General features: G+C 38.8%; 1 pseudogene; it reads left to right on the top strand.

The window, feature by feature from the left end:
- The first annotated feature begins 2,039 nt into the window (after positions 1 to 2,039).
- Positions 2,040 to 3,553, top strand: LOC108533119 (SWI/SNF-related matrix-associated actin-dependent regulator of chromatin subfamily E member 1 pseudogene; annotated as a pseudogene).
- Positions 3,554 to 9,093: the final 5,540 nt, after the last annotated feature.

Raw genomic sequence — 9,093 nt, 5'->3', positions numbered from 1 at the left:
CGCAGGAACAGAAAACCAAATATCATGTGTTCTCACTTATAAGTTGGAGCTAAATGATGAGAACACATGGGCACATAAAGGAGAACAACACACACAGGGACCTATTGGAGGATGGAGGGTAGCAGGAGGGAGAGGATCAGGAAAAATAACTAATGAGAACTAGGCTTAATACCTAGGTGATGACATAATCTGTACAACAAACCCCCATGAGACAAGTTTACCTATGTGACAAACCTGCACATGTACCCCTGAACATAAAATAAAAGATAAAAAAAAGAAACTATGATCTCTGATCTGGGCCTTAGAGGATGTGTACAGTCTATATAGACAGGCTATTCTTAATGGAAAAGAAGCTTCCCTACCCTCAACACCCCCCCCCCCCCCAACCAAATTAAGTAAAGCAAAATGGCTTTATCTACATATTCTTTGAAAGGAAAACTAAAATCTACTCATTTTCTGTTATGTTAAAAGAACAGTATATACTAGTTTTCATTAGTTAATAAGACCATTAGCCAAGTCAGAGTGAATATGATACTCTGAGATTATGAAGCTGACCAAGCATCAGGAGATCTCATTTCATATCCCAGTCTGCGCCAGCTTATAATACAATCTTGGGCAATACAAACTGATATAATGAGAAGAAAAAAAAAACTTTAAAAATCGCTGCTCAAACTGAATCACTAGAAGATATTCAGTATGACCATTGGTAAGAAGTGCTCTTTCAGTTTAGAAGGGAAGAAGGGAGGGAGGGTGAGAGGGAGGAAGAAAGGGGGAGAGAGGGAGAAAAAAGAAGAGAATGAAGAAGGGAGGGAGAGTGGGAGGGAGGGAGGAAGGGAAGAAAAGAAGAAGGAAGGAAAGAAGGGAGGAAGGAAGGAAGGAAGGAAGGAGGGAAGGAAGGAAGGAAGGAAGGAAGGAAGGAAGGAAGGAAGGAAGGAAGGAAGGGCGGGCAAGGCAAGGCAGGCCATGGTCTACACTTGCTGATGTTCTTATTGTTGGTCAGAGGAGGTTCCCTGGGTGGGGACTGAGAGGAAAGACAGGAAACAGAAAGGTAAATCATCCTTCATTTGGAAAGTCCTTCCTGGAGATTTGTAAGATCAGAGGTCCTGGAAATGTGGCAGAGGACTGACTCAGGAGAGAGAATGGTCCGTGTGAAGGGAGGATTGTGTAGGTAGTGGCGTGGAAGGACAGGGCGGGTTACAAAAATAGTTAGTCATTTTGTGTTCATCTTTAAGTTGTTCCCTGTGGGGTGCTCTCTGTTGTGTTTGCTTGTGGTGCTTCTGAGGAACAGAGAAAGAGAATGATATCTGGTGTGAGCGAAAGCTGTGGCCCCTCAAGAGCAGAACCCACATCTGCTGTAACCACCTTCACATCCCAGTGCTGAGGATAACACTGGGCACATGTTGGGGCTTCAATACGGAAGAAAGAGCAAAATGAGGGTTTGTGAGAATATTTCATATGTGTGAGTAATCATTAGTGTATCCATTGTGAAAACTAATCTCGTCATGTCTATTAAATAAAATCACGTGCCCTAAGATCCAGCAATATCATTTCTGAGAAACTATATGCCAGAAATAAAATTACCAGTATGAAAGAATTTGTATACAGAAATGCTACCAGCAGTATTGTTGGGGGGTTGTCAAGAAATAAGGACAACTTAAATATTCATCAAAAACATTTGATAGATAAGCAGACACATTCCAAAGCTCAGGCTCTGGAACCTGCCTTCTTGAACTTAATCTGGGTCCCACCACTTACTAACTACAGTACGTGACATGAGTAGGTTATTTAGACTACCAGTGATTCAGCTTGCTCCTCTGCGTGTTGATGATGATAATAATATCTACTTCATATGTTTATTATAAAAAGTAAAGGAAATCATTCAGGTAGGGTGCTTAGAACAATGTCTTGCACTCGATAAATATTCTCATTACTGGGGGTGTGCATGGGACAAAGAAAAGTGAAGCCAGGGCTGCGAGCACTTTTTCTACCCACGGTGTCTCAGATTCATTCTTAAGAAACTGAGAATTTAATCTTGCAAAATGCCAAAAAGACCATCTTATGCCCCATCTCCCACCCCAGCTTCTGCAACACAAATGCCCAGCCCACCAGGGTTTGCAAGATAAAATCCATACCATCATCTTGCCTACAACAACTACAGGCTGGGAGGGAACCCAGGCACCAACAGCTGGGTCAGGGCATCCTCCAGTATTACGATTCCAAAACTCCCAAAGCCACCAGATAAGCCACTGATGCCCTACAGGAGGTAGAGCAGAAAGGTCTGGAACCAAGTAAAGGCTTCCAACCCTGACCTATAGTTGTGGGAAATTGGCAAGATTATTGGTGGCATGTGGCAATATCTCGCTAATGAAGAGAAACAATATTTAAACGAATACGAATTAGAAAAGATAGAGTACAATGAATCTATGGACGCCCATCATCATTTCCCCATGTACCTTGCTTACATAAATGCAAAAAGTCTTGCAGAGGCTGCTTTAGAGGAAGAAAGTCGACCCAAACAGTCTCACATGGAGAAAGGAGAACCATGAGCCTTCTCTGCTAAAGATCAGATGATTATGATGATGCCTTTTCAACGAAGCGTACAGCCACCGTCCGTTTCCAGAGAAACCACTGCCTCATCAGTGAAATCCTTAGTGAGAGTGTGGTATCAGAGGTTCAGTCAGTTGTCACAACAGCTTGAATGCAGGTCCTCAAATGATAGATCCAGTCCTTAATGGTTCAACAGCGAAAAGTAAAAGCTGAACTTCTTCCAAAAGAGGAACGACACCAGGAGAAGGCGAAATTCCTGGAAAGCACAGATTCATTTAACAATGAACTTAAAAGGTTGTGCGATCTGAAGGTAGAAGTGGATCTGGAGAAAATTGCAGCTGAGATTGCACAGGCAGAGGAACAGACCCACAAAAGGCAGGAGGAAAGGGAGAAGGAGGCGGCAGAGCAAGCTTAGTGCAATGAGAGCAGCGTCGTTCCTGAGGAAGAGCAAGTGGCCAACAAAGGCGAGGAAAAGAAAGACAATGAGAACATTCCAATGGAGGCAGAGGAGACACACCTTGAAGAAATGACAGAGCCGGCCAGGCACGGTGGCTCAAGCCTGTAATCCCAGCACTTTGGGAGGCCGAGACGGGCGGATCACGAGGTCAGGAGATCGAGACCATCCTGGCTAACCCGGTGAAACTACTAAAAAATACAAAAAAACTAGCCGGGCGGGCGCCTGTAGTCCCAGCTACTCGGGGCTTGAGGCAGAGAATTGGCGTGAACGGGAGGGCCGGAGCTTGCAGTGAGCTGAGATCCGGCCACTGCACTCCAACAGCCCCGGCGACAAGAGTGAGACTCCGTCTCAAAAAAAAAAAAAAAAAAAAAGAAAAGAAAAGAAAAGAAATGACAGACCCAACAGAATGGTGAAGAAGGCAAGTCTACTCCTGAGGACAAGGAGAGCGGGCAGGAGAGGGCCAACAGTATGGCAGAGAAAGGAACCAGTGATAGTAATACTGGCTCAGAGAGCAATGGTGCAACAGTGGAGGGGCCACCACCATACTAGGAGATGAGAAAAAAGAGTAAATGTTGCCTTGTTTTACGTGTTTTAAATACTTTTATAAGTGAAAAAATTGTTTTTAGTTTCAATGGTAAAAAATATTCTCCTTACTATGATTTATTATTATTATTTGCTCATAAGAGCACAGAGAAAAGTGTAAAAATGCATTCACCACACTATAAGCCTTGGTGATGGGACTAGAAGGAGAGACAGAAGTTACTAACTTTATATGTACACCATGCTCTGCTGTTTAATTTGTTGTAAGACACATGTGTTAACACAGTAATTTGAAAATCAAATCCAATGCAACGTTTTAAAAGAGTAAAAACAAAATAGAAAAAATGTTGAGGTATACCAGCCCTACAATATATTAAGGTGTATATTGCAGAAACAGGTGGCTCTAGTAGTTAAATATATTCCAGTGGGATAGAATGGAAAGGTCTGAAATAGGATTCAGTGGATATAAGGCTTTATTATAGGGTAAGGTAATATCTCTAATCTTTACAGAAAGGTGGGATTATTAAAAATGGTACAGAAACAGTTATCTCTTTGGGAAAAAAAAGTTATGTTGATTTTCTCCCCCGTACCTTAAACTGAAATAAATACCAGATGTATCAAAACTTAAGTACTTAAAAAAAAAAAAAAAAAGAAAAGGCAGAAGAATATTTTCTGATTTTGAGGTAAAGAGAGCCCTTTTAAGCATGCAAACAAACAAATCTTAAGGAATAAAATAGAAATGGCTATATAAACATTTAAAACTTCTGTATAACTTCCTTATTCAAGTTTTTAAAACCTATGAATTGAAAGACAAATGAAAACCTGAAATAGTACTCATCATGTGCTGACCATAAAGATAATTTATAAATAATATGAAAATGATGAACACCCATATATAAAGAGACTGGGCAAAATAAGTGAGAAGACAATTTGCAAAAGCAGCACACAGATGAACATGCAAAAAACCATTCAGTGTTTTTAATAACCAAACCGAAATTCAAACAAGAAATACCATTTTTACTTATAAAATTTATCCCTTGTAAAGGTTAACTTCTAGAAGACCACTTTAATTCGTAGTGTCAAATGCCTCCATCCTGGTAGCAGCCATCGCCACCTGTTGGTGGCACTCAGAGGTAACTCGGGTTTGCTCTGAGTTACAGCTTTGCCTTTCAGAGAAAGCTCCTAAGTCAAAAGTCAGAAACTTCTGTACCTCTACGGTGTGAGGTGGAGAAACAGGTTTTTCATTCTATGCTGCCACAGGGATAAAATAGTGCATCTACGGAGAGCATTTAGCAATATAAAAATCATTTGACGTGTTAATAAATTATGATTTAATGAGTGAGTTTGCATGAAATTATAAGAAAATAATCTCACACAAGAAAGAAACCACCTACTATCAGCAGCAGATCTGTTAAATAAATTAATTTAATGTAATGAAATTAGTAAAACAGTGATATATAAAACATGAAAATATTTACTACATCAAGCTAAGCTGTGGGGAGGGGAAGGAAATGACAAAGTTCTATGTAGATTTAAGTCAATTTTCTTATTTTATGTCTGAAATTATACATGGAAAATGCTGAAAGTTATTATCTCTGGGAGGTAGAATGAGAAATGTTTTAATTTTCTCTTTTCCTCTGGGCATGTGTGTGTTTTATGTTTTTTGTATTTTCTACAATAAATACATACTACTTTTGTAACTAGAAAAGAAAATTCTGTAAAAAATGATGGCAGTCAGGGGCAGGGAAGAAAAGAAGTCTATAGATTTGCTCAGTTCTTTTAGTCGCTGTAATAGGTGGAAGTGACAAAATGAAATTTCTGAGTGTCAGAAGCTGGACCATAGCCAGCCATGTAGCTGCCCTGGCGTCCCTATCACCCCTATGGCTCTCATTCCTCTTCTGCCCCAGGCTGGGCCCATTTTCTTTCCAATCCAATTTTATGGAAACTGCCAGCATCTAAAGTCTGTGCTCCTTGTCTATCTGCCTCTGTGGGACAACAAATGCCCACTCCTGCCAGCCTTTAATTCTCATTTCAGAATCTAATTCCTCTAAAAGGTTTTCCCAAGTTTGCCTGCTATTCTCTGCTATCTCACCAGCACAATCTGTGATCTTGTGTACATTAACCTCTCTGCGAATCAATTTCCCCACAAAGTGGGGATAATAAAATCACCTACATCATAGGGTTGTTGTGATAATTAAATAAATTAATATATGTAAAATGCTTACAATAAGACCTGCTAAATAGGTAAACCACAGTAAATGCTGGCTAAATTTAACAATTGTTCTTCTATTATTTTTCCAGAATACCATTTCATAGCACTGTACTTGTATAAAGTATTAATAGGTATACTATTATATTAAAAGAAAAACTGAAGTAAGTGAGGGGAAGGCCAGCCTAAACAAAATTAGTAGCGTTCTTTATTGCAAAATTAATAGGATTTATACTAAATCTGAATGAGTGAGATAAGTGTGGAAGGTTTTCCAAAGTTCTGTTTTTTAAAAGTCCCTAGACCCCTTTTCTTAAATTATCTTAATGAATGGTTGAATTTCACTTTTGGGAAGACTGTATTTGTTTGTTTGTTTATCATTTATCATACATTTGTTTTTCTACCCCTATTCACTTCTGTTCAGTTCAAGGCCTGCTTGCTTTTATTTATTTTTATTTTTTTACTTTTAAATCGATTCGTTGGTTATTTTGAAAGCATTTTGAGATAAGAATGATATGAATGTAAGGGGATGGCTTGTTTCTAAACGAATTACATTCCTGAGGCACGAAAACCTTCTTGCCAAGCTCATGAGAGTTTGAAATCAATTTTTATTGAATGGAAGAATGAGCAGATGAATGCAAGAAAACTACCCCACAGTCTAAAATAACGAATTCACCAATTGTTTTAGAAAGCTTATTAAAGCAGAGGTTCTTAGAAGGGAGACTGCATTCTACATGAAATGTGTGTGTTGCATATATAATTTATACTACATCACTGCTGCTGATGTGTTTTTAGAAGTTTAACTCAAGAAAGCCTTGCAATAGCTCAAAAATATCCAGCACATTTGTGTCATAATGAGTACCTCAAAACGCATATGAGTGCAAACACAAGAGCTGACTCAGGCAGTGATCTTGGCTGTCTGCTCTGTTTGGGCTCTTGGCATATTGCAATCAATGACATAGAATCTTCTACTGATTCACAGTTGTTTGAGTGGGATACATGCAGGTGGTCTGGGCTTGTAAGCCTGGAGGCTCACCGGGTCCTCAGTATACAATCTCCACTCTTGTTCCACCCCTAGGTAGGCTTTTTGGTACCTGACCCTTGGTCACCCAAACAATGTGTTTAGACCCAGAAAAGGAGTTTTATCTAAATTACAGGATGCCTGGGGCTGCCTGCCCTTTGCAGATGATGGATGTAGATTAGCTGATCTAAACAATTAGTTAAGGAACAATCTGATCCCTAGTGACAATTAGGATGTTTAAGGCATCCTGCTGACAGCTGTGGTGACAGAGGACAGTAAAACTACCCTTCACTGAAATCAAGAAACTGGGTCCTTATGATTTACAGGCAGTCCCCTCCCCCTCTTCCCCATATGGGCTTTTAAAGGACTTAAAAATGACTGAAAGGAGCCGCTGCTATGTAGTGGAAAATGAAGAAATGGCAATCTATAATTCTAGCTGAATCATTTCTCAGATCTAGCTCTTCAGAGGACTAAATGAATGGGGAAAACAAAGAAAACTGATAGGGTCTACTTCCCCTGAAATAAGTTGATTTTAAAACGTAAGTCAAGATGTTTTCAGAGACAGCACATAGGGGGATCCCCTTGCCTTTTAGTTTTCCCATGCATGAAAGTGTTCTGCAGTTTAAAGAGCAATACATTCTTACCCTTTACTAGATAAGTTTAGGACAACAGAGTTTAGAGCAAATACTTGATTCAGGGAATCTGGAAATCCTAAAATGCCAACAGAGTACTACTGTTTTGCTACCACTCCAAAAGGAAACATTTTAAACATAAATGCTCCGAAGAAAGCATTAATTTTTTTAATTTAAAATATTTTGTATATTTACATAGGATTGGTTCCCAATTCCTCTATCAATTGAATAAGCCTGTGAATGTGCTCCAAGCTGGCTCCTTCCCTACAGAAAAGAACACATTTCTCCAGAGAGGATTTTGAGGAATGTGTCCAAATCCTAAATCCCTTCTTCCCTGAGAGAAAAAAAAAAATGGGAGAGAATCAGCACATGGATTTCTATTTCAACTCTTCTTTCTCAGATCTTTGAATTATGGGATATTAAAATAAACCTAGAGGACATTGCAATGAATTTTGGAGCAGCTGGAAAAGAAACCAGAAAACGAGTGATTACAATCAGCAAAGTGTGATAACAGCTGAACGCATTAGAACCATCCTTAAAAAGTCAGACCTCACCCCCTCCCCTCTTGGGCCTGTTTGATAGAGAAGGGGATGTCACACAATACAATCCAAACACGTACTCTGTCCATATTGGGTTAAGAAAATACAGTGCTGGTCATTGTCCCCAAATGACAGACATCCACAGATGGAAAGCAGGAGAATCTGACTTCCACAGTGCTTCTCATTCCACCAGGCAGATTCTGTTTGGAAAACACCCACCTGCACTAGGATCTGGCCTGAATATTATTAAAAAAAAAAAAAAATTTCTTCACTATGGTCACTGCCTTCTAGAAGGAAGTTTAGATAATTTCTCTTTGTATGTCTTCCTTCGGTAAAGATAGTGAAAGAAAAACCCTAAGGGCATGTAACATTTTCTTGCCTTTATTGTTTAAGTAGGGAGAGTTCTCCCTTAAAGGAGTTTTGTTCTTTCTAACGCAGAACACAAACATTGTCCTATTGAAGGAATGCCTTTTTGATGTGTGGGTATAACATTTCACTTTTCCAAGTTGTTATCCGAATGCATTTAAAAATTATTTAAGAAACAATGGAGGGAAAAAAGGTGGAATTTGGTTCAAGGAAAATAGTAGAATTTTGAAATATCTGCCTTAAACTGTATGCTTTTTTCTTGTTTTAACAGCTTTACATTGAAAATCCAGTTTCACACTGTGACAATTTTCTTTTCATGCTTGCAAATTTTAAAACTGGAAAATTTTCCTTCACTAGGAAGTTGCAACTATGACATGTGTAAACAGACAGTAAAAGAAAAAGAGACTATGCTTGCATATCTATGAAAAAGATCGTGCCCAAATATAGAAACAGAATTTCAAAGCAGACACCATATGTTTAACTCGATCTTCGAACATAACCCTTTATATCTTCAGGTTTTCACCATTATTTTGAGATTATAGACATATGTCTTTAGCAGCCTTCACTTTGGGAACTCATTTTCAGTGCACAACATTAAATACATAATTTTCTCAAAAAGAATGAAACTTTTAATTTTTTATTTTTTTATTAATTTAATTAAACTTATTTCTTTAATTTACGGAGTACATGTGATATTTGATACAAGGATACAATGTGAAATGATCAAATCTGGGTAACTGGGATATCTGCCACCTCAAACATTTATTATTTCTTCGTGAAGAGTA

The sequence above is a fragment of the Rhinopithecus bieti genome, unplaced genomic scaffold, assembly GCF_001698545.2.
Source record: "Rhinopithecus bieti isolate Rb0 unplaced genomic scaffold, ASM169854v2 scaffold_10716, whole genome shotgun sequence".
Classification (NCBI taxonomy): Eukaryota; Metazoa; Chordata; class Mammalia; order Primates; family Cercopithecidae; genus Rhinopithecus; species Rhinopithecus bieti.
Note: the sequence above shows the minus strand (reverse complement) of the source record. Positions and strands in the feature narration are given on the sequence as shown.